General features: G+C 34.2%; 1 pseudogene; it reads right to left on the bottom strand.

The window, feature by feature from the left end:
- Positions 1–1,887: 1,887 nt before the first annotated feature.
- Positions 1,888–26,473, bottom strand: part of LOC109057631 — an 80,063-nt pseudogene continuing 55,477 nt past the window's right edge.

A 26,473-nucleotide genomic window follows, 5' to 3' on the forward strand; every position in this document is an offset into this window, starting at 1 on the left:
GTCCCTTGTTTGTCCTGAACAGTTAAACTGCCTGCTGCTCTTCAGAAAACTCCTCCAGCTCCTGCACAGTCATCTTCTGCATATTTGACCGCTTTCCAGCAGTGACTGTATGATTTTGAGATCCATCTTTTCACTCTAAGGACAATTGAGGGGCTCAAACATAACAATTACAAAAGGTCAAAACATTTACTGATGCTTGAGAAGGAAACATAATTATTTATTATTTTGTCTTGTAGAGTATATATATAAACATCTGTTATGTCTTATAGCTTATTCAAGACAGTACAAAATAAAATACAACATGCTATTTTTATGATCCCTCTTCTTTTGTGAAAATTATTAACATTTTGCATATTCTTCAAGGGGTATGTAAACTTTTGAGCACAACTGTATATATATACTGTGTATATATATATATATATATATTATATATATATAATATATATATATATATATATATATATAATAAAGATAATTTCAAGATTTAAAAAAACTATATTTCTCATGATCCTCTCTCTTTCTAATATTTTATTATAAATAAAATAATCATTTAAATGAGTGTTGAAAATTGACCAATTACCTGTAGAGACTGTTAGTTAGGTAATTAAGCAATGTTAATTATTTTAAAATGATATAATTAACAAACTGACACTATTTATAAAAAGTAGTAAAAAAAAAACATGCAATCTCTTATGATCACCCTTATTTTGTATTATTAATTATAAATTATGTATTAAGTATATCATAAATTATAACAGTTATTTAAAACTCTTGGTTGCCAATATATGTAATTAAGTTTTTTAGCCTCACTTAGGCTGCATTTATTTGATGAAAATAGTGTAAAAACAGTAAACTGAATGGAAAATAAAAATGGAACAGAACTGTTTTCTATTTGAATACATGTTAAAATGTAATTTATTTCTGTGATGCTAAAGCAAAATTTTCAGTAACCATTACTCCAGTCTTCAGTGTCACATCATGATCCTTCAGAAATCATTCTAATTTGCTGATTTGGTGCTGTAATTTTTTATATATTTTTTTTTATTACATTTTGGCCGCCAATTTATGTATATTCATATATAAAATACCTTTCAAATATTGCACTACCAGTTAACTGCGCCGTCACCAATCCCTATTTTTTGGTCGATTATACAAGCAAGCTTGAGAAAATTAGTTGTTTTCTTTCCAAAGACTGCACCATCTGTTAAGAGAGTCTGGCTGGTGTGTCTTCATGGGCCATGAATCTTATGAACATCTGGTCCAGGTGAGAACATGATAAGCACACAAACACAGTCGCATGCACAAACTCAAGCAGCTCTCAGTATGTGAGCACTGTCAACTCCGAGCAGCACAGTCTGCTTTGCTCTTCAGTTCAGTTAGAAGTCTTATTCCTAACTGTGAGAATGGCAGTGAGGGTAAACACAGCTGATCCACAAGCACTTTTACACAGTTGTTTGCATTTGCATTGATTCCAGCTCTAAATAAAGACAATCTTATCTCAGAACAGAGATGAATTAAATCCAATTCAATGAGTAAACAAAGTTATATTCAACACAAAACTCTGCTTTAAATCGCTCTTCTCCATGTCAACTCATCGAACGATCATTATTACATCAAAACTTTAAGCATACAAAGCTAAGCAGGCTGTATTTAGGCAGAATTCGGTCATTAGTCATTCAATTTAGTTATTTTTTGAGCTTTACTGTTGTTTACTGTACTGTTAACTCTGATTTGAGAACTGTTTTGATCAATTCTTTGCAAAGAAGCAGCTGCTTTTCTGGCAAATTAAATGATTCCATATCTGTAAATTGACATATATCTGTTTAACATTAATTAACCTTCTGAATTATTTTAGGATAATTAAGTATAAATAAGCAACTGGATCCATTTTAAAATCAGAGATATTGTTTTTAGTCTTTATTAATGACTCAAACCTGCATTAATACAGAAGCATTTGCAAAAGAAATGTTAATTTCAGAAAACCACAAAACATACCAATACTGTTTGATAAATGAATTTTGACAGAATTTTTTAAGCTTGCATCAGTCCTCTAGAAGTTTGCAAGCTCTCTTGCAAGTACAATCCAATAATTCCAAAGTAAAAATCTATGTGTGTCCACAAGCAGTATGACTAATTCAACCTCAGGGATTAGAGTAACGTTAAAAAAAGCACACATCAGAAACACTGGAGCATTATGCCTAGCAAAAAAAAAAGAAAAGAAAAAAAAAAACACTTAAATAATAAATACATCAGCATAAGGATTTGTACCGTTTTAACTTATTTCAAACTAAATTTGGTCTTGTTTAGAGAGAAAAACTTTTTTGTTGAATTATTTTAGACAGCAATGCAAAATGACATGCATATATATGTATATACCCTTAGTTAGTAGTAAGGGGTCAGTAGTAAAGACTGGTTAGCATATCAGACTACTACTATCAGTTAAACATGACAATGCCTCTAATCACAAAATCTATTTGGCATCATAACACATTCAACCAAGTCTTAAAGAACGTCAGTATTTCTCTCTCTGAACAATGAACGAAAGATGTGAAAAACTTCCAGCTCTGACTAGTAACAAACCAAGATAAAACAGGATTTTTTTGTGAGTTAATGAACATATTCATCATCACTGACATCTGAATCGTCTGCATCAACTTCCCCTTCGATCACAGATTTCTTGCCTTTACAGCATGAAACAACCAAACCAATAAGAAAGACCTGCAACACAACAAAAGACACATTAAGGCTATTTAATAATAATAATAATTATTTTTATTATTAACATCTGTTCATTCATATTATCTCTTTCAATTAAAATAATCAAGTAGCAATAACAATAATAATTCTTAGTTATTATTATTAATAAAAGTTACTGTGTTCATTCAAATAATTTCTGTCATTACAAATGGTAAAGAAAGAAAGAAAGAAAAAGATATTTTTTAGGAAAATATATTACCACAAGGAAAGCCCAGTTGCCAAAATAGTAGATGGTGCTGAAGAACCAAAATCTGTGCAGGAACAGGTACGATCTTGTTACCGTGCACTGGTCTGGAAAACAAAATGAAGAAAATTAGACCTTTAATTTTTATTCATTTTTGGAAGTAAAATATTTCTGTACAGTTCTGTAAATTCCACCTGTATTTTGAAGAAAATGTGAGAAAATTTTGCTTTCTCATACATTGGTTTTGTGGTTGCTAAGCTGCTAGCTTACTCTCTATGATATTCTGGTCCCTAGATATGGTCCCTGCTTTAATGTAAGTCTAATAGGAATAAGCAGAGTCAGAAGGTCAGCAGGCTAGTCTTCACCCCGCCGCCATGCAGAAGATGGCCATACACATGCACAACAGTACAGGTCCTCATCAAAGAGCATGACACAGTAATAGCCGGCACACAGCCTTGTGTAACTGCACCAGCCACGCTTTACAGGTCTGTGCTAACAAGCTCTTACCTAGATGCCGCCTCAAGCTAACCTGCCACACTGACCAGAACACCAGCAACAAGCTGACGACCATGTCATAGAAAATAAATGAGGGATCCAGAGAAAGCAATGACACATTTGGATAAAAATGACAAACCAATATTTAGACGCTTCTTGGCAAACCAACATAACCAATATTTGGAGAAATGCAGAGAGAAGAAAAATATTTATTAGTGAAAGTACAAATAAGCAGGACTGCATAATTTGGGGAATTTTTTTTCCTGATAAAACTGCAACTGGGATTTAAATTGGATTTTAAAAAATTCAGGCTTGCTGTGCTTGTTTGTAGTATTTTTGTGATTATATTATCAATATGGCTTTAAAACAACAACAACAATATTAATGATAATAATAATTATTATTTTTATAATTTAAGATTATCATCATCATCATTACTATTATTTATAAAAATAAATAAAAATATACAAATTACTAAATAAAATAAGAAATATTACTATTGTACTAATATTAATAATTGCATCAATTATAAGTCCAATTAAACGTGCCCAACAATTAAATGAACTTTTTTTTTTTTTTTTTCACCAAATGTCATGACATATTTATTCAGGGTTCCCACACCTTGGTTAACTTCAAATTCAAGGACCTTTCAAGGACTTTCTAGGTCCAATACCCTCCAATTAAATGACTTAATGTGAGAACACATTTCAAAGTGAGAGCAAGGTTACATTGTGTTTCCTTGTAAGATACTTTGTTAGTTTTCATTTGTCAAACGTAACTATGCAAAAAAGCTTTTTTTTTTTTTTTTGCATTTATTTTTGGCCATATGACAGAGATCTGATATTCTATACTGTATTCTAAAATTATCTGATATTAACTTTTGCATTAGGGTTGCCAACTTCAGAAAATGAAAATAAGGGACAACTGTGATTCTTTATAGGAAAATAAGGGTAAGACAAAGGGACGCTCAAAATATTTGTTCTGTACCACATAGAGTATGTCATTTTTGTGTCTACAGTTAAGTATGCATATAAAAGGTTCTCAGAAATAATCACATTTGTTTTGCTTAACCTATGTACAACTGTTCTAAAAAAATAATGTAATTCAAAAAATGTCACGCATGTTATACACAAAAACATTGGCCTGAGTAAATTTAACCTTTATAGAATTGTGACTGTGGTGTAGCAATTCAGGAGGTGAATATATAATGTGAAATATAATGTGATATAATGTGAAATTATATGCAATATGGCATAGAATTTGAAAGGATAACAACTGAACGTCTATGAAACTTCAATCAATAAAGCATTTTTTTTTTTTAAACAATGACATTTAAAATTTTGAACTAAAATGTTATTGCAACAATATAGCCTATGAATTCATGAAAATTATTATTATTATTATTATTTTCAGTTAAAGGTAACTAGGAGTGTTTGGGCTTCTTTTGGGCTTGAATTTGTTTTTCAATATGAATGAGGTCAGGTTTAGGAATATGCAAGAAGTTACAATTTTAAAAATGTGTAATTTTGTTTCTCTATTTAACAACATTAACTTACCATACTGAAAGACGTCTTACCTCAGGTAGATTGCATGTTTTCTTGCCTAGCTGGATGTTGTGCTTATGATCAATAATCACTTTCTTTGCATTCACCCAAACTGATTTTGCAAAATCAAAATATGGATGCTGAAGGGAACAGCCGTTAGCGTGAGCCCCACTCACTGTGAAGTGGGAGCAACCAGACGGCAGAGGATTCTACAAGGTCTTAAAGCTTTCCTTGAGTGGCTACATTTGCAATTCAAACAATTATTTGTGCAAAAAGAATGATTAATTTGTCATTTGTATGGTCTATATGGCCATACGGCGTATGCCTGCGAATACAGGACAAACTGCATTCCGTATAGCTTTCATACAGAACACTTCTCTGATGCCTTATATACGGGACAATTCCGTATTAGGCTATACGGAATGGTTGGCAACCCTATTTTGCATGGATTTTATTGAAAAGAGCTTAGGCTCATGTAACCATAAGTTTTAAGATATTTGAATATGCTTTTAAGTTTTTCTTGCCTCATGGGTTTACATGATCTTAACAAGCAAAGAAATTCAACATTAATTTCACGGTGTGTCTATGAAACTTTACCATAGTAGTAGTTTGTGCACGTGTGAACGTCTCGGCAACGTACCTTACGGGGAAACACTTAATGCAACGGGAAAATGCACGTAACTAACGTAAATCAAGCAAGCTAGTATACATAAGCCACAAAGTGTTGGCGAAATAACACATTAGCGGATCAGAGGGAATAATATGGATTTTTTTCCAGAAATAAATAAATTCAAGCACATTCAAGGACCTGTGTCAATGTATGTTTATTTTCAAAATCTTTCCAGGGCCTTGAATTTTTTCAGATTCACAAACTTTCAAGCATTTCAAGGACCCGTGGGAACCCTGTTTACTGCTGTAACAAATATCAGAATATCTGAATTCAGTGTATTTGAATTGAATTAAGGTTTCTTTATACCACACTTTGAACACAGGACTTAAAGGGATATTTCACCCAAAAATGAAAATTCTGTCCATTCACGACTCACGAGAGTACCACGACGCATATGTGTGATACTGCTGACATAGAACACACATGCGCCTTGTTTATGAGCAGAACACTCTCAGATTTCATCAGAAATATCTTAATTTGTGTTCTGAAGATAAACAAAGGTTTCATGGGTTTGGATGACAGAATTTTCATTTTTTGGTGAGCTATCCCTTTAAAGCAGATTTACCATGTGATGCCTGAATCCTTAATTGAACAAAACCAAGAAAACACTGAATATTAGACATTTGTCATTTGATTTCATCTGCTTTAAAAATTATCTGACAGTATCATCAGCCACACTGATGAACAGTCCAGGACTCATGTGGTTTAGTTTGAGGTTTAGAAGTCTGCTGGTCTGAGAGTTGTACTATACAATCAAATGGGCAGCAAGCAAGCTAATGTAAGAAGTTCATCTGGACTCATGGATCAAACAGGGTGAGTGTAACTACAGCAGGAGGGTTGTAATCAGTTCAATCTGTCAAGCTGCTTGTGAAGATGTGGCCCTAAAGAGTGCTGTCTACAGAGGGAAAGGAGGAGAAGTAGAGAGAAAGATCTGACATGTTTATTCAGATAATTAGCTGCTCCAGGCATGCGACAGGAGAATGGCTGAGGCATGAAGACCTGCTTAAAAGAGAGAAGTGAAGAAAAACCAGACATTAAAAAACATGAGCAACACCAGAGGTCAGTGAACTCACTCTGTGTTAGACATCCTATCATCTCATGCACATGTAGTCAAAGGCACCGTTTGCACTCAGCATTAACCTCTGTCCCAACTGAGCCCATCACAAGTGGTCAGCCAAAACCAAACTTTTAAGAAACTCTTTAAAGTACAATCAAAAGCAATTGGCGGAAAGTTTTCACAATTAATCCAATACTAAAGCAGATGGAGTTCCTTGTTTTGGCCAAATTGGAAAATGAAGACTCTTCTACACAACAAGGAATTTTTCTTTCAATTGAAACTTTGCCAAAAACAGCCTAATAAAATGATGTGCATAGCAAGCCTTTGGCATCTTGTTGCACAAAGAATATAGGGACAGTTACAACAGGCTCTGCGCAGTAGCACCGGTCCTCTGGTTCTGGCTCAGGAGAAACTGGACCTGTTTGAGAGCAGGCACTGTACTCCGCTCCTGCACTGTTCCTGCCATCTGCAGCTCAGCAGATGCTTACCTGATGCTCACCTGAATTACAGGACAGATGGTTCCCAACAGTGCTCTGGCTAAACAAATCATAGTGTACATCACTGACCCGGATCACCTTCAGATCGCAGTCACTGCTGATGGAGAACGCCTGCCAGAGACCACAGCCATTCAGACCAGCAGCCTGTCCACTGGCTCTGCTTGTGTGCCATTGTGTTTTTATGGGGGTTTAGGGCATTGACTGTTAAAAGGATAGTTCATCCAAACATGAAAATTTACATTTGATCACCCTTATGTTTTCCAAATCTGTATGCTGTTATTTTGTAAACATTTCTGAACAACCACTACAAGGGCTTGTGCCAGGGAAAGAAAGAAAGAAATACTATAAAAGTAGCCCATACTACTCATGCACTTTAATCTAAATCTTTAAGCCTTTTTGAGACACACGCAAAAAATAAAATAAAATAATAATAATTAAAAAAAAATAAAAAATGTAACTAGTGTTATCCAGTTTAAAATGGGTTAATTGTTAATATTCTTAAAATAATTTTACAAAAAGGAGAGAATATAAGAATCAAAAATATAATCATTTTAAAAGGAATTCTAATAAATCTTATACTGTAATGCAATTATTGATAATTTATTCATTAGAATTAATTATATAATGACATAATATATATAATGACTTTGGTAATTTGGTAATTTTACTTTGGTAAAAAAATTATTCAATCATTTAAAAAGAAATCTTATTTATACTAATTTATACTCATTTATACATAATTGTACGTCATTATATAATAATGTCATTATAATAATGATATAATGCCATTATAATTATATAATTATAATACAATAGAAAATATAGGATTTTACAGTGTATATATATATATATATATATATATATATATATATATATATATATATATATATATATAGTTTATGTTTTAAGTTTTTAATCATTTAAAATATAAATTTGGTTCTTTTGAACTGTCTATTCCAGCCCGATCTCACGGCAATTCGTACATATTTTACGAGGTGGCTAATTCGTACGAATTCGTACGACCACACTCGTACAAATTCATACGATTTTTACCAAATCGTACGTATTTTACGAGTTGCACATTCGTATGAATTTGTACGAATTACCTACACCAAACCCCGCCCCTAAACCTACCCGCCACTGGGGTCTAGACAAATCGTATGAAATCGAACGAGTGAGGTCGTACAAATTCGTACGAATTAGCCACCTCGTAAAATACATATGAAATTGGTCGTGAGATAGCGTTGTCTATTCACAGTTTCGACAAAAATTTCTGAAGGAGACTGGAGTAATGGCTGCTTTGCCATCACAGGAATAAATTACATTTTAAAATATATTAAAATACAAAAAAAGTTATTTTAAATTCTAATAATATTTCACAATATCAAATGAATATCACCTTGGTAAGCAAAAGAGATGGTAGTATATTGAGAGTATATAAAATGATAAAATCGATCTACAAAATATATAAATACATAAAATAAAACTAGTCACAAATTAATAGACTGCGTTTTGTAAAACCTGAAACTTTTACATTTCGCTTACATTACACATGAACATAATTTTATGCTGTTAAACGTTTAAAAATTTACCAGTTAACAGATTAAATTTGGTACTAAAACTACAATAAACAAGAACGAGAAGGTTAAAAATGATACTAAACTAAACTAAACCTAAATAAAAGACATTAGAAGCCAATATCCAGCTTCTGGACATGCAAATTTCTCATTTCTCTTATTTGAATCTCAAAGTTCTCAAAGAGCTTAAAATTAACAACTATAACTGATGCTCAATGACCCACTGTACTAATAACACAGGCACAAGTTATCCTTGGTTCAGTCATCCTCGACCATGATACTGCAGTACATACTACTTTATGGTATGCCATCAAAATCTAATAATTTTCATTACTTGAATTATTAATACACATCATAATGGAAAATGCAGGTCTGTTAAATCAATGACTATGTATGTGCAACGAATGCTACTGTTTAGCTGTTTGCAGTCTCAGTAACAGCATGTCTCTGTGAACTATGTGCACTGGGTCTGAATCAGCTCAAATGAGATGCATTAAGATGCATTAGATTCTCTCTATGTACCACTGGTCCACATCTACCAGTAAAGTAACACCATGGGGTGCACATGGCGGTATGGACACACGCCAGACTGTGCCTGACGTGGCTATTAATTAAAGTGTTCCTTAATTATCTGCTCTGTTTTAGTGCTCAGCTGAGTAATTATAGCCAGCTCTCTATGTGCCAGAACGGGGGTGAATTCAGATAGACTAAGAAACCGACAAAGAGGGGAAAAAAAGTGATCAATGGTTTAAAGCGATAGTTCAACCAATAAAAGAAAATTCTGTCATCATTTACTCACTCTCATGTCATTCAAAACCTGAATTACTTCCTTTCTTCAGTGGAACACAAAAGGAGGATTCTGAATTGCACTGGTCACTCTTTTCAATGCATTTGAAATTAATGGAAACTGAGATGTGTATGCTTTAAAAAGGAAGTAAAAGCAACATAAAAGTATCATAAAATTGGTCCATATCATGCATGCACTATATTCTTAAGTCTAAGTTTTTTTTTGTTGTTTGTTTATGTTTTTGATAACTTTATTTCCCAAGTAAGATATTAACCTCTATGACCAGATAAATGAGTCAAGCAAATAAGAATCTGATTCATTCATCAGAATCATTTAAACGGGTTTGTGAACTGGATGAACTGATGCATTGAAATGATCAAGCTCAAAGGAAAGAATCAGTCATGACTCATGAATCAGACATCACTACTACTGTTTGATTCAAGAACAATTCATTCTTTTCATCACTACCTTTTGCGAATCGAATAAGGTGATGGATTGTAAGAATTCACCTAAAAAAAAAATATATAAATATAAATATATATATATATATATATATATATATATAATATATATATATATATATATATATATATATATATTTGGGGGTAATGCGTTACATATTCACTTACATGTTGGTCTGTTCCTCATAAAATCTAACAGTAAATCTTTACCAGTGTTGGGGGTAATGCGTTACATGTAAAGTGAGTTACGTAATCAGACTACTTTTAAGTAAATAGTAAAGTAACAAATTTCTCTTAAATTTACAAGAAAATACCTCAGTTACTTTTTGAAATAAGTAACAGCAATTTCCTTGTTTTCCTATTTATTCACTGACACAATTGGATCGATCCCCAGAGAGAAGGGGCCCCCTATTTGGTCTGGTAAGGAGAAAGACCCTTTTCCCAGATGTTTCTCATCTGGGTCTGGACATCCTGGCCACGTAGGCATCTTTCTTCCTATACTAAAACCATAGGATTATAATGGAATAATAACTATAGACATATGTGGCTAAATTTACCTTGATTATACTTGATTAATAAAAAATCTTATTAATAAAAATCTCCCACAAAGTAAGGTGCAGAGGCAGAGGCACTTCCATCAGGCTTATTGATTCACTTTTGGTGTGAAAGCGCCTTTACATTTGGCAAAAAAAAGTATAACTTTTGGGTTTTTTGTTATTAAAAATAAATAAGCAAGCAACTATTACAAGTCTTCTGCTATGTTCTCTAGGAGAAATAAAATCATACAGGTTTTAATCAACATGAGGGTGAGTAAATGCAGACTAAATTTTCAACTTTGAATGAACTATTCCTGTAATGAAGACTATAATCACAAATCATCCAATGCCTAGACAGAAATAGTTTAGATATCAGTCACTATATTGGAAGTAAATGCACTTTTACTTTTTTTTTTCTTCCCTCCATCTTTGGATCTGCCTTTTCTTTCTTTCTTTATTTATTTTTTAGCCAACAGATGCCTAAATTTGGCACCAATTTCTCAAAAGGCTTTAACTGGAACATTTGCTAATCTTTATCACAAAGCAATAAAAGTGAGAGCCAAAAACAGGCAGCTAGAAGGCAAGGGCTTTCCAGAATGACCTCAAGGGGGAAGAGAAGACGCAGCAGAAGAGGTGAGTGTAATGTTCACATTGTGGAAACTGCGGAATGGGAGGCTGAAATTGCATACAATCAAAGGTTGGCACTTTTCACTACAAATACTCCTGTGGGGTTAGAATGAAATAAGACTGAAAGAGCGGTGGATGAGTGCAGCAGTAGAGCATGAGTGATATCAGAGCTGCTGTCTCACCTGTTACCAATCCTCATATTTATAGCAGCAATATAACAGACAGACTCACGTGACTCATGATTCACACTAGTCATCCATAGCACCTCTCTGGGTAAATGTGCATGGAGAAAGAAAATAGAAGTGCATACTTTTTATCTTTAAAATGCATCAAGGAATGGTAGTGAATTTGAATACAATAATGGATTTAAACCCATATTTAAAGACATATATACAATACCATTAAATTATATATATTGCATTCAGTAAGCTTTTTTTATATATAAATTGACACTTTTATTTAGCAAGCATGCATTAAACTGATCAAAAGTGAAAGTCAAGACTTTTACATGGTTAAAACAATCTATTTGAAATAAATTGTTCTTTTGAATTTTCTATTCATCAAAGAAACTGAAAAAAAAAAAAACAGGGTTTCTACAAAGAAATCAGCAGAACAATTTTTTTTTTTAATTAATAATGTTTCTTGAACACTAAATTAGCATATCAGAATCATTTCTGAAGCAACGTGACACTGAAGACTGGAATAATGGGTGCTGAACATTCAGCTTTGCCATCACAAGAATAAATTACATTTTAAAATAGGAAACAGTTCTTTTAAATTGTAATAATATTTAACAATTACTTAACAATTAATGTTTACTGTATTTCTGATCAACTGCAGCCTTAATGAGCAAAAGAGACAGCACCCAACAGAACCCAAACGTTTGCAAAGTGTATATACAAGACATTATATATAATTTATCAATTAATAAATGTATACATTTATTAGTGGAGATTAGTTTGACACATAAAACCAATCAGAAATAAATTTATAAATGCAAGAAGAAATCAACTAGCTTAAGCCTCATGAATTTAATAAGACAAGAATTCTTCAACACTGAGGCTCACCAGATATTTTAGGATTTTGTATATTAAATGTCAAAGTGCAAACGTTGAAATGACATAACTCTCGAATCTCATTCAAATCACACGTAATTGATGTCAAAACTTTGATCATATGGCTTCATAAGACTCAGAATTCAGTGAATGAGTCATGTGGACTGCTTTTATGCTGCTTTTTACTCATTTTCAGAGCTTGACCGCTCCAGACCCCATTTATTCTATTTTTTTTTTCTTTTGGAGCTATCACTTTTTTAAAGTTAGAAAGTGTTCCATTTCAATCACACTGGCCAATAAGGAACTTTCTTGCTAGATGACTTGCTAGATGATTTTTTGGATGATGTTAATATTTCCAGGTAAAAGATTCTAGACCCTCATTTACAATATGCTATAAATATATTTCAGTGAAACAACTGTGGCCTTCAACTGTTCTGAAAAACACATTTCCTGTAATTCATTCAACAAGCACCCTTGATAGAACTCTATCATAAAACAACTTATTTCTGTTCTGTCCTTCAAAAAAAAATCATCAATCACTGACATTTGCGTAATATCTTTCGGTCTCGTCATTACAGCAGCATCTGAAGCTACAAAAGAACACAATGTGGTGAAGATTCACAGGTTTAGGTGCAAACAGAATGACTGGCATCTGCTGACCTCCATGAGAACAAGGCCCAATTCATCCAGATAATGACTTAACAGCGATTTGTGTTTGGAAGAAAAGAAACTGTATTAAAAAAACATGAGCATAAGTATCTGCCATCTTTGAACACATCAAACATTATTCTCTCCTGAACATCACTGATGCTGTTGCTAGGGAACAATCCTGACAGTGAGGTGAGCACTTGATTTATTCAGCATTAAAATATGTGTCCTGCTTTTCCATGTCAGATTTATGACCCTTATGGAATCACATTTTCTAAAGCACCATTCAACTAAAACAAAGTGTGTTAAGTCATACTATTCATTAATGCACTGTGATTAAATCATACTGTAATACTATATTTAGATAAATAATATGTGACTAAATTATTCAAAAATTACATGGTACTTTAAATAAAATACAATGATAAAGCCGGTAGTTTCATAGAACTTTTTCCATAAAAGAGCAGCACCATGGAACTTTTGGTACTTTTATTACTTATTTAACTTATTGGTACATTCCCTCAATTCAATGTGCTGAAATATAAAAATATCACAGGCGTGCTTGAGAATTAAGTGCCAATTTTGTTCCCTTCAGTCAAACTGATGCATGAGCAGATTTTGAACATACACCAGTGAGACGGTGAATGAGAATTTAAATAGACAGTGGATTAGATGATTTTCTTAATGTTCTGAGAGGTTTATGAGAAGAAAAAAAACGCATGCTGAGAATTTACATTAAAGTTAATCAGGTAAAGTTGATCACAGATATGTTAACAGGATTTCCTTTTAACTAGGGCTGCACGATAAATCACATGCATAGTTCACTGACGAGCTACGCAATATCGCATTCATTATCGCAGGCGATTCATCTGCGGTCAGTGAACTATGGTTCTATGTATTAAATGCCACTCCATCTGAAAGCATGTGATGGAGATTTACTACTAATCACAGAACCGGCTTTACTGATGAGATGCGCATGATAATGGCATGCGACTTATCATGCAGCCCTACTTTTAACTGTGTAAATGTTAGAAATTCACATATATATGAGATGTGAGAGCATAGGGTAATATTATCAGAAAATAATGTTATGCATTACTTACAAAAAACAAACAAACAAACAAACAAACAAAAAAAAAACGTGTAAATGATGACTATATTTCATTTTGGGGTGAAATATCCCTTTAAGAGTGAAGCTAAAGCATTTTAAAATAATTAATCACCCAGAAAACAGAACTGAAATAATACTGTCATTTTTCATGAAAAACCACTTAGAAATGTTGAACTTCTATACTATATTCCAAGTCTCCTGAAGCCTGAAGTCAACTCTTGTATTGACTTTAGAAGACTCAATACCTCACGCACAAGTCATAGGGATTAATATTATGGTGCCTTTTCTGAGTTTGGCAGACAAACAAATCAACATATTCTACATTGTGTGGGGCAATATTAACATTTAGCTAACATCTCCATTTTTATTCCATTGGGAAAAAAACATGATGAGTAAATAAGAAGAGAAATTTGAAGAGAACTAATCCTTTCACAGTAAGACTAAAGTATATTTTAATCTGCTTTTGAGTGTCTGAAAATGCCTAATAATTTAACAGAGGAATAAATATTTAAATGTATTATTTATTTTCTTGCTTGTTTCAACAGCGCTTGGAGCTCTTATGATCAGTGCATTAAAAATCAACAGGATATATTTTTCCAAACAAACCACATCTGTGCATTTGCTGAGAGCCAGACGAGCATCATGCGTTCATTAGGCCACGGTTAGAAATCAATCTGACAGAATGAGGAAATTTATGCCTGGCCGACTGAAGGGGAGAGCAGAACATTGTAAGTTTCATTTTAATTTGCAGCTCCTGAATCCATTGGCACACCAAGTGACTTGGTGGATGGTAGCCATGGCAACAACACTTGATCCTCCAGATACACTGCATATATCTGAACTAAAATGAACTGATATAATATCATTAAATTAATGCAGAGAGAAAGACAGGAAGAGAGACATGCAGGAGCTAAAAATGAATCCAAAAAACAAAGGATTGTGAAAATAAGAGAGATCAGGAAAACGATAATACAGTTGACTGTTGAATGCGTAAAAAAGCATATAAAGACACGAGCAGTGCCTTTTGTCAAATGAACTCCATAGCTATGCGTTCAACAGTTCAAATGACTTCAGCAGCGGACTGAACTCAAATCTGCCTGCATAGCAAGATCCCATGAATCCCAGCGCTTGTTTAATTTACATTAATGGTGGGCGGTATGACCGAAATCTTATATCACAACATGACTAATTTTATATAACGGCATCAGTATATGTGTATGTTTTTTCTGCTGGTTTTATGTAACTTGAGTTAAAACAGTTGCAATACATATATGTATGTTTATTAAATAAATATAATAAATATAATAAAATAGCATTACATTTTTCATATGATTTTTTATTAAAATTATTTTATATTATATTATTTTACATTATAAACACAAACTCTCTCTCTCTCTCTCTCTCTTTCTCTATATATATATATATATATATATAATATTTTACAATATTTATTTATTATATAAAATGCTGAGAATAAGAAATAAAAAATGTGTCTATAAAATGTGTCAAGTTGCAACGTTGCTTTGGCAGCCATACCCAACTCAACTCTTAATGCAACACCCCATAGCAAGTTCTACCACATTTTGACTTGTTTAGGATATGTCATGCTCAGTATTTTCACATTAATCCGTATTTTACTCTCAAGTTAAACTCACGTAAAGCAATCCTTCACACAACTAGCAACACAAATATACACTATCAGGGCTCCAGACCGCGACCAATTTTTTTTTTCTGCCGGTGTGATTAAGTTTTGTGAGTGGTCACACTGGCGCGACCACCGCATTGTCCAACTTATACGTGCTGTTATTTCTGTTGCATTTGAGAGACATCAAACGGCAAACTAAACGAAAGCGAAACATAACCGTTTGTCGTTTGATGTCTCTCAGATGCAACAGGCCATTTCTCTGCTCGGAACGACACACAAACAAACTTGTCCGAACTCAGAACAGCTTTACTCAGGAGCCAAAGTTGATTTCGCGACACTGTTACTGCACAGATGCAACAGTGCTGCAAGATCCAGTGAGAAGTGTTTGAATTCGCTGCACAATGATAAGATTGCTGCAAGATTTACTGAGAAGCCATCTGTAAAAAATTAGTGGCGCTGGTTCCACTGCTCGCAAATTTTAGTCTGGAGCCCTGACAATATTATATCTACCAGCTCACAGCACGATCTCTACCAGATGACACATTTCTGCCGCCGCACGGTAGATCCCATCATATCGCCCCGGCACTAATTGACACTCTCCATCACTCAAACCCAAAGCACTTCCTGCAGGAGCTTGAAGGACAACCCAACCCCGACATTATTGCCAATCCAAGCTGTGCTCTGTGAAGCAGGACTCGCCTCTTGCTCTGTCGACTTGAGGCGAGAGGCGAGAGAGTGGCGGGGTTCGAGAACATGGGTCAGGCCCTGCGGGTAGAGATGCTCTCGGTTGGATACCGCGCCCTCCCTGTCACATGTGTTCTCCCTGCTTGACACTTCCTCCCACTCACGCCTGGTTGTGCAATGGCTGTTACGCAAGACAGAGCAGCTTCCGGAGTGATAAGAAGACTCGGGTTGCTGCACAAGAGGGAAAGATCTGGCAGAGCGAGAGGACTGCAGATGAAAAATGGCAACAAAAAGAGAATGAGCGAGAAAAAGTCAATATTATTCAATTCTTTAATCTACAGGCCAGCTGGCAGGACGGGTTTTTGCTGCAGGTCAACAGGTACGAGAGGACGAACAGACGTAGGGCCAGGAAGCTCAGCATCTCATCAAGGGCTGAATTGATTACTCATTCAATTACAATAATAAAGCGGCTACTTGAGGCACTCTGTCTTAACATGCTTTTTCTTATTACTCTCTAAAAGAGGAAAGGAGAACTCCTTCATTTCTCTTTAAGACAAAACAAGAGCTCAACAGGGGACACTTTTGTGTTCATCATATTAAACACTATGACCATGAGCAACCAAACCACTGGGGCAAAAATGAGCTGAATTGTGTTACAGGCACACAAAAAAAAGAGTCTGAAAATATTTTATAAATGTACATTTTTAACAATTTTTAAATCTGATTACTTTTTGATTACTTTTGACCTAAATTGTTTATCAAATGGATCTGAACAAGATAATCTTGTATCATATTGATATAAAAATAAAAACAATATAAATATAAAAACAACAAAAGAGAAAGAAAATTAACTCCATTCTTTGTAATCAACTAGTGCATTAAACATTACATTGCATAAGGGTTTTTGCAAACTGGTGCTCGTAAAATAACTGTGGGGGTTTATAACGAAAAAGCTAATAATTAAATCTTAAAATGTTGAATAAAAAGACATTAATAATTTCAAAATAAAAACAATTCAAAATAAGACACTAAAAAGATAAAATATTTTATTTGCTAATGCTCTGTGGCCCCTTTAAACTTTAAAGTGTAAAAAAAAAGTATTATTTGTATAACTTATAGCAATTTTGAGAACATTATGTAATCATGTAAGCAATGAAAAAGTAACTATAGTCTGATTATCAATATTTTAAAGCATAAAATCACCTAATTACAAGCATTTCATTTTTGGAATCTGATTATGTAATCTGGTCTACATATAATCAGTTGGATAAGCCACATGGTAAGCAAAAATAGTCAACATTAATATAATATAATATAATATAATATAATATAATTAATATAATATAATATAATATAATATAATATAATATGAATGAAAAGTTTCATGACATTTCATAATATAATATATATAATAAATATAATATAATATAATATACCTGTGAACTGAATTAACTTTAAAATTAATTTAAATGAAAAATTTCAAATGCAATTATAAATTTGTAAAAAAAAAATCAATACTACTACTACTACTACTACTACTAAAATAAAAAATGTAGTCTACATTTTTTTGCAACAAGGTAAATTGTTCAGTGACAGGTGTACAAAATGTGGGATACAAATAAATAATTTTTTTTAAACATATCTAACAGTAAAAAATTATATCTATATCTAATAATATATATATACACACAAACCCGATTCCAAAAAAGTTGGAACACTGTACAAATTGTGAGTAAAAAAGGAATGGAATAATTTACAAATGTAATAAACTTATATTTTATTCACAATAGAATATAGATAACATATCAAATGTTGAAATTGAGACATTTTGAAATGTCATGCCAAATATTGGCTCATTTTGGATTCCATGAGAGCTACACATTCCAAAAAAGTTGGGACAGGTAGCAATAAGAGGCCGGAAAAGTTAAATGTACATATAAGGAACAGCTGGAAGACCAATTTGCAACTTATTAGGTCAATTGGCAACATGATTGGGTATAAAAAGAGCTTCTCAAAGTGGCAGTGTCTCTCAGAAGTCAAGATGGGCAGAGGATCACCAATTCCCCCAATGCTGCGGCCAAAAATAGTGGAGCAATATCAGAAAGGAGTTTCTCAGAGAAAAATTGCAAAGAGTTTGAAGTTATCATTATCTACAGTGCATAATATCATCCAAAGACTCTGGAACAATCTCTGTGCGTAAGGGTCAAGGCCGGAAAACCATACTGGATGCCCGTGATCTTCGGGCCCTTGGATGGCACTGCATCACATACAGGAATGCTACTGTAATGGAAATCACAACATGGGCTCAGGAATACTTCCAGAAAACATTGTCGTGAACACAATCCACCATGCCATTCGCCGTTGCCGGCTAAAACTCTATAGGTCAAAAAAGAAGCCATATCTAAACATCATCCAGAAGTGCAGGCATTTTCTCTGGGCCAAGGCTCATTTAAAATGGAGTGTGGCAAAGTGGAAAACTGTTCTGTGGTCCGACGAATCAAAAATGTATGTTCTTTTTGTAAAACTGGGACGCCATGTCATCAGGACTAAAGAGGACAAGGACAACCCAAGTTGTTATCAGCACTCAGTTCAGAAGCTTGCATCTCTGATGGTATGGGGTTGCATGAGTGCGTGTGGCATGGGCAGCTTACACATCTGGAAAGGCACCATCAATGCTGAAAGGTATATCCAAAGTCTAGAACAACATATGCTCCCTTCCAGACATCGTCTCTTTCAGGGAAGACCTTGCATTTTCCAACATCACAATGCCAGACCACATACTGCATCAATTACAACATCATGGTTGCGTAGAAGAAGGATCCGGGTACTGAAATTGCCAGCATGCAGTCCAGATCTTTCACCCATAGAAAACATTTGGCGCATCATAAAGAGGAAGATGCGACAAAGAAGACCTAAGACAGTTGAGCAACTAGAAGCCTGTATTAGACAAGAATGGGACAACATTCCTATTCCTAAACTTGAGCAACTTGTCTCCTCAGTCCCCAGACGTTTGCAGACTGTTATAAAAAGAAGAGGGGATGCCACACAGTGGTAAACATGGCCTTGTCCCAACTTTTTTGACATGTGTTGATGCCATGAAATTTAAAACTTATTTTTCCCTTAAAATTATACATTTTCTCAGTTTAAACATTTGATATGTCATCTATGTTGTATTCTGAATAAAATATTGAAATTTGAAACTTCTACATCATTGCATTCTGTTTTTATTCACAATTTGTACAGTGTCCCAACTTTTTTGGAATCGGGTTTTGTGTATATATATATACACATTATATATATATATATATATATATATATATATATATATATATATATATATATAATATATATATATATATATAAATATCCTGTTGTCCAGAACAAAGACAACAAATCTGAAATCACTGCTAAGATCTGAGAAATCATTCGGGGTGAAAAACTGCCGCCTCTCAGCCACAACAACTCCAATCACAGAAATCAAACCCTGATAATGAGGCGAGAGTCTCAATATCAGAGACAACCAAAGGAACAGTCAGAATTGGTTGTGATACGCCATCTGGAGAAAGATGTAGGCAGATGATTCAAAAATGTAAAAAAAAAAAAAAAACTAAATAATAAGCATTTTTGGCGATTAAGTTGTACCACAAACAAACTGCTGAGAGCTTTTAATTCCACTCAGCATGCCTAATGGAACCAAACAGCAGTAGAAGAAACTTTAAGATAAAATGAGCTAATAGAGGAAAATTTCAAATGCTTCCAGATTTATGTAGATTGTCAGAAACCTTTAATTGCACCGTTTTTTGTTTTTTTTTTCACTCGTTTTGCCAAAAGCTGTATCGTACCGATAGTGAACAGTACTTATAATAAAAGCAAATGGAAATCACATCTCCCACTGTGAAGCGATGGAGAGCCCTGTGCTAATGGACAGTGTACAGCTTGTCTTGCACTATTCTATTTGAAAACAGTAATGAGGCATTTTGCTGATGACAGGTAGGTGGCAGAAACACAATGACTGGGCTCCGCTGACCAACCGCAGATGGGAAAAGGCCAAAACCCACACAAACAGATTGGGAGGCTGTGCTGGTTGGCAAGCAGACGGCTTAAAACTACGCTGGTTCTAAAGTGCCAACTGGAGTCAACTGGAGATGGATCAATTTCGGGTGACCCGCAGAGCAACTTCTGTTGCACAGATTTATCCTCCATTGTGCGAGACAGCGCCTCATTTTGGCTTTGAGAGACTTAATTGGGTTATGATACAGAGCATTGTTTGAAGGAGGCATATGGGGAAGCATTCACACAGGCACAAACTAATGCAACACAATCGACTTCTACAGTTTTTTTTTTATTCTGATTTTTCTGTCATCTTGTTATTAGAGGTATTTGCTAAGGAAAAAAACATCATGATTACTGTAGCTCATAGCTAAGGTTAAGGATTTGAACAGTGTGTACAACTTGCAGCGTTTGTGCTATGAACTTAAATGATACTTCAAATCATGTGGCTTGTTGAGAAGAGGTGTGCTATTACAGTTCAGAGCAATCTGACTTTTTCTTTTCACCTGGCAGGTGATAAAATGAGTGGCATTTACTTACACTGAAGGGACCTGAGCCATAACAGCGCAGAAATATGCTAAACCATTCAGAACACTGCACAGCAACTATGTAGTAACTGCCTCAAATACCCTAGCAACAGCATAGAAACATGCTAAAAACAATTGACCTTAGCAGCCACCTAGAACACCATAGCAACAGAATTATCATTCCGAAAACCATTCACCTTAGCAACTGCCTAGAACACCTTAGCAACAGTGTAGAAACATTTCAAAAACAATTTAGCTAAGAAACCACATAGAACATCCTAGCAACAACACAGAAACATGCCAGAAACATTTCACCTTAGCAACAGTCTAGATCACCCTGGCAACAGTGGAAAAAAACATGCAGAAAACATTTCACCTTAGTAACAACCTAGAACACCCTAGCAACAACAAAAAACCATGCCAAAAACCATTCATCTTAGCAACAGTGAAAAAAACATGCCAAAAAAATTCATCTTAGTAAAAGCCTAGAACAACCTAGCAACAACAAAGAAACATGTCAAAAACAATTCACTTTGGCAACCGACTAGAACACCCTAGCAACTGCACAGAAACATTCCAAAAATAATTTACCTTAGCAACCACCTAGAACATGCTGGCAACAGCATAGAACCATGCCAAAAACAATTCACCTTAGCAACCCCTTAGAACACCCTAGCAACAGCACAAAAACCATTCAAAACACCTTAGCAATGACCTAGAATGCCCTAGCAACAGCAAAGAAACATGCCAAAATCAATTTGCCTTAGAAACAGCAAAGAAACATACTAATAACAAAAAAAAGTTTAATGTAGCAATCAAGCTAGCAACTACTTAGGAATCAGTACAGAAACATGCTAAAACCAACCAGAACACCTTAGCAAGTGTGTAACAAAACCCCCAGCAATCTCATATAAACATGCAAAAAAAAAAAAAAAAAAAAAAAAATCCAGACCCATTAGCAACCACCTAGAACACCCTAGCAACCGCATAGAACGCTTAAAACCATTCAGAACACCCCAAACACTATGAGAGTGAGTTTTGAGCATTTTCTTCAGAAAATGTAAACAATCTAGCTAATACGGTCACTTTGCGGCTGAAGTCAGCTGTAACATGACCTCAATTTTTAATAGCAGCCGATAAAAATGGAGAGCAGAATAATTTCTTAGCCTGTCAGTCTGATATTCTGGCACAATCCGAGGACCTGAAGAGAGTGAGAAGCAATTAGCAGGTGGAATTTAGCCCAGCATAGAAAGGTGTATTTTAAGAAAGGTTAGAGCTGATGGGGGACACGTCTTAAGGACATTAAGGAAGATTGGCCACTTCTTCTTGGTTCACTGATCCAATTGCATATTAATATCTTTGATTTCATTATTATTCCAATATCCTCCAATGAGACTGGAATGTAATATCGGAGTGCCCTCCTCTGGATAGAAAACAGTATCATGGCTGCACACTCAGGCTGGATGGCAGTATATCAAAACTATAACCAATCTGATTTGAATCCACCGTGACATTACGGAATAACTTATAGCTCTATTTCCCAGGTTTTGAAGTTGATCTCATAAAAAATGTGTCAAAAACAGACTAAGGAGACAGACTTGGTATTAAATTAACAAGATGTTATAGAGCTTAAAATCACTCATCACAATGCAGAACATGATATCACGCTGTTAAAACACTAAATCAAAGCTTTTACAGTAAATCCCAACATCATTCAGTATTTTAGCCTGCCTTTTTTCATCATGAGAATAAAATCTCTGAGAGCAGTATCTATAATATGTTGAACTAAATTCCTCCTTGTGCACTGCACACTCAAAACACACAAATCTATCTGCAATTAACTGCAAATGTATGGTGGCAATTAACCTTATAGATCGTAATTAACACTTTTGCTGGTTTAAATCACTAATTTTACAGCATTTTAATTAATGTAGATCTCCCTCCGACAGACTGTTATTTGCCGTCTCACCCTTTCTTAATGAACACAGAGAAAAGCTGCAAGGGTCATGTTCTGTAGGCATGACATCTAACTTCATATCTTTGTATTATCAGGACTATTTACAGTCTTTCTTTATTGACTGAGCAGACAAAACCAAACATTTAGATACATTCAGATACAGCAGTACAAAAAAGCAATGGTCCGTCACACCTGAAACAATTTTGATCTCCTATTCAGATTCTGAGTCTGTCTCCTGCTGGTTTATGATTTCATCTCACATCTAGCATCATTAATAGCTACTGCTTCTTCATACTGTCCTCTGCAAAATCCATTTCATTCTATTTACGGAGTACTCTGCTCATCTCTTCATAACTGACATACAAATAAATATTTTGAACTGTTTGGATTGGGAAGCGACTGATATATAGTCAAACTTGTATCTGCATGGCCAGCACTGTAATCGAGAGAACAAACGGTTCAGAAAAGAACAAGTAAATATCAGATAGAGCAGAGCAATAGAGTTCCAGAAGTAAAAATCCTGTTCACTTTCTCCATAGAGAAACTAATGCTTAACAGTAACATATAAACCTCTAAAAACAGACCTACTATGAACTCTGAGGTTGTAAATGGGTGATGTATGCATATGTAAGTGTTATTTCAGTCGAGTTTAATTGCATAATTCCCAGTGAAGAACTTAACTACCCATAATTCTGAGAACACCAATTGGTGCTACCATGAAAACATAAATTGTGGCAAAAGAGATTCACTCCCATGAAGCACTGAGAATGATGTAACTGAGCCTCTTAAACTACTTGAATATAAATGAATACAAACTTAATATACTGCTTTTATATTTATACATTATAGTTTTATGAGTTTTGATTCAGTTGCAAAATTCACAATGTTTAGATAAAATACACAGGCATATACACCACTTTTCAAAAGTTTGGGGTCAGTAACATTTTTTAAAAGTCTCTTATGCTATCAAGTCTGCACTTATTTGATCCAAAATACAGTAAAAATAGTAATATAGTGAAATGTTGTTACAATTTAAAACAACAGTTTTCTGTATTAATATTCTCTAAAAAATATTTTAAAACATTTTTAAATATTTGTAATTTATTTTCACTTATTCATAAGATGTCAAAGTTGAATTTTCAGCAGCCCTTACTGCAGTCTTCAGTCACATGATCCTTCAGAAATCATTCTGATGTGTTGATTTTGTGCTCAAGAAACATTTCTTGTTATTATCAATGTTGAAAACAGTTGTGCTGCAATATTTTTGTAAAAAGATTTTTTTTTTAAAGATTCTTTTATAAATAGTTCAAGACCAGCATTTATCTGAAATTTTGAAATATAAACAAATATATAAAGAGGTTACTGCCACTTTTGACTTATTTTTACTGCCTCATAAAAGTATTCATTTCTTTCAAAAAAGACCACAAACTTTTGAACATTACTGGCCCCAAACTTTTGAACAGTACTATATCTTTTGTCCTTTTCAGGTTTGTATTGTGGTCATTCATCTCAGAGTTGGTTGGTTTAGTTCATGGCTTTACTGATTTTTTTTTTTTTAATCACAATGAAGAAAATGAATGGGAACAATATGAACCAAGTGTGAAAAATGTGGGGAGTCACAGTTGTGCTCGACAGCCAAAGACTCTTTAAATAGGCAATACTTTTTCCTGAAGTCCACTTACTATACAATGTTAGTAAAGCATGAAAAAAGCACAAAAAAAATGCATCTCAGACCCTTAGAATTTAACAGGATGTTTTTGCTACTGTACATTTAACACCCCCGTATGTAAATGACCTCTGTTATTACTAGCTTCTTTGCAGGCAAAAAAAAATAATTTTCAAGACAAAACACTTTCCTCAATATATTTTCCATAATATCACCTCTTTAAAACTCCTCACCAACCATTCCTTATGGAATGGTGAAGCATTATCCACTGAAGTCGGTTATTCTGTGGGTGATAAAGAATGACAGTCTTACCCTCAGGAGCGTCTGCATCACATATCTTAGTGACGGCAGTGGAGTGATTGCCTTGTGATGGGTCTGCTGTGGGCAGCGGGGTCTGGGGACAAAAAAACAAAACAAAACAATAAGCCCAATCTGATCTATGGAACAGGACTCTAAATGCATGCAAGTTAAACATAAGAAATATGCTTTACTTTTTTAAATAAGCATATGTAAGGATATTACCACTGTAACAGCAGATCTGATATTTGTCTTTTTTTTCATGTTCCCCTAATAACTTAGTAGGACAAGTTCACAAAGTAGTTTTGTGCACATTATTTCAGAGTTCTTATTCACTAGCCACCCAATTTATCAACAATCCAGTTTAACCAGCTACTAAACATTAAAATAGCCAAGCTGTAATATTTATATTAAGTCATAGTCATTCTTTTCAACACCTAAATTAAGACTCATTATAGTGCACTTTATTAATAAAAGCCTGCTATGTGCATGCTGCAGTTATGTGGCATTGTTAATGCTAAAAGGAAAGCTGCAGTAAATTGCCATTTCACTTTATAAAAAAAAAAAAAGAAAAAAGAACATTGATCGTGGCAGTAGTACAGTACTTCACCAAACATGTGGTGTAGTTGAGCACAGTTTAGTCATTTAAAACTCTTGATTCATAATTGAACCCAACTGACATAGTTTCTTTCAGTAAACTAGTGCTAAAACAACACAGACTAGAGTGAGTAGAAACAACATTTATATTTCTCTCTTACAAGAATACTGATAACAAAGCAAAGCAAAGCAAAAAAAAAAATAATAATAATAATTGTGACTTTCTTATTCTGCATAATTTCATTTGACACATACTAATTATAATAGGCAGACTGACTCTTAAAGGGTTAGTTCAGCCAAAAATTAAAATTATGTCATTAATGACTCACCCTCATGTCGTTCCAAATCCGTAAGACCTCCGTTCATCTTCGGAACACAGTTTAAGATATTTTAGATTTAGTCCGAGAGCTTTCTGTCCCTCCATTGAAAATGTATGTACGGTATACTGTCCATATCCAGAAAGGTAATAAAAACATCATCAAAGTAGTCCATGTGACATCAGAGGGTCCGTTACAATTTATTGAAGCATCGAAAATACATTTTGCTCCAAAAATAAAAAAAATTACGACTTTATTCATCATTGTCTTCTCTTCCGGGTCTGTTGTGAACGTGACTGCTGTGACTGTTGACGTACGACGCTGCTGACGTGTTCTCTGGTGCGCCCAATAACAAAGAAAACACATCAGCAGCGTCACTGCAGTGTTGTGAACGCGCTCACAACAGACCCAGAAGAGAAGAAAATGATGAATAAAGTCGTAATTTTTGTTATTTTTGGAGCAAAATGTATTTTCGATGCTTCAATAAATTCTAACGGACCCTCTGATGTCACATGGACTACTTTGATTGTGTTTTTATTATCTTTCTGGACGTGGACAGTATACCGTACATAAATTTTCAATGGAGGGACAGAAAGCTCTCGGACTAAATCTAAAATATCTTAAACTGTGTTCCGAAGATGAACGGAGGTCTTACGGGTTTGGAACCACATGAGGGTGAGTCATTAATGACATAATTTTCATTTTTGGCTAACTAAGCCTTTAAGCT

Source organism: Cyprinus carpio, chromosome A13 (assembly GCF_018340385.1).
Source record: "Cyprinus carpio isolate SPL01 chromosome A13, ASM1834038v1, whole genome shotgun sequence".
Taxonomy (NCBI): Eukaryota; Metazoa; Chordata; class Actinopteri; order Cypriniformes; family Cyprinidae; genus Cyprinus; species Cyprinus carpio.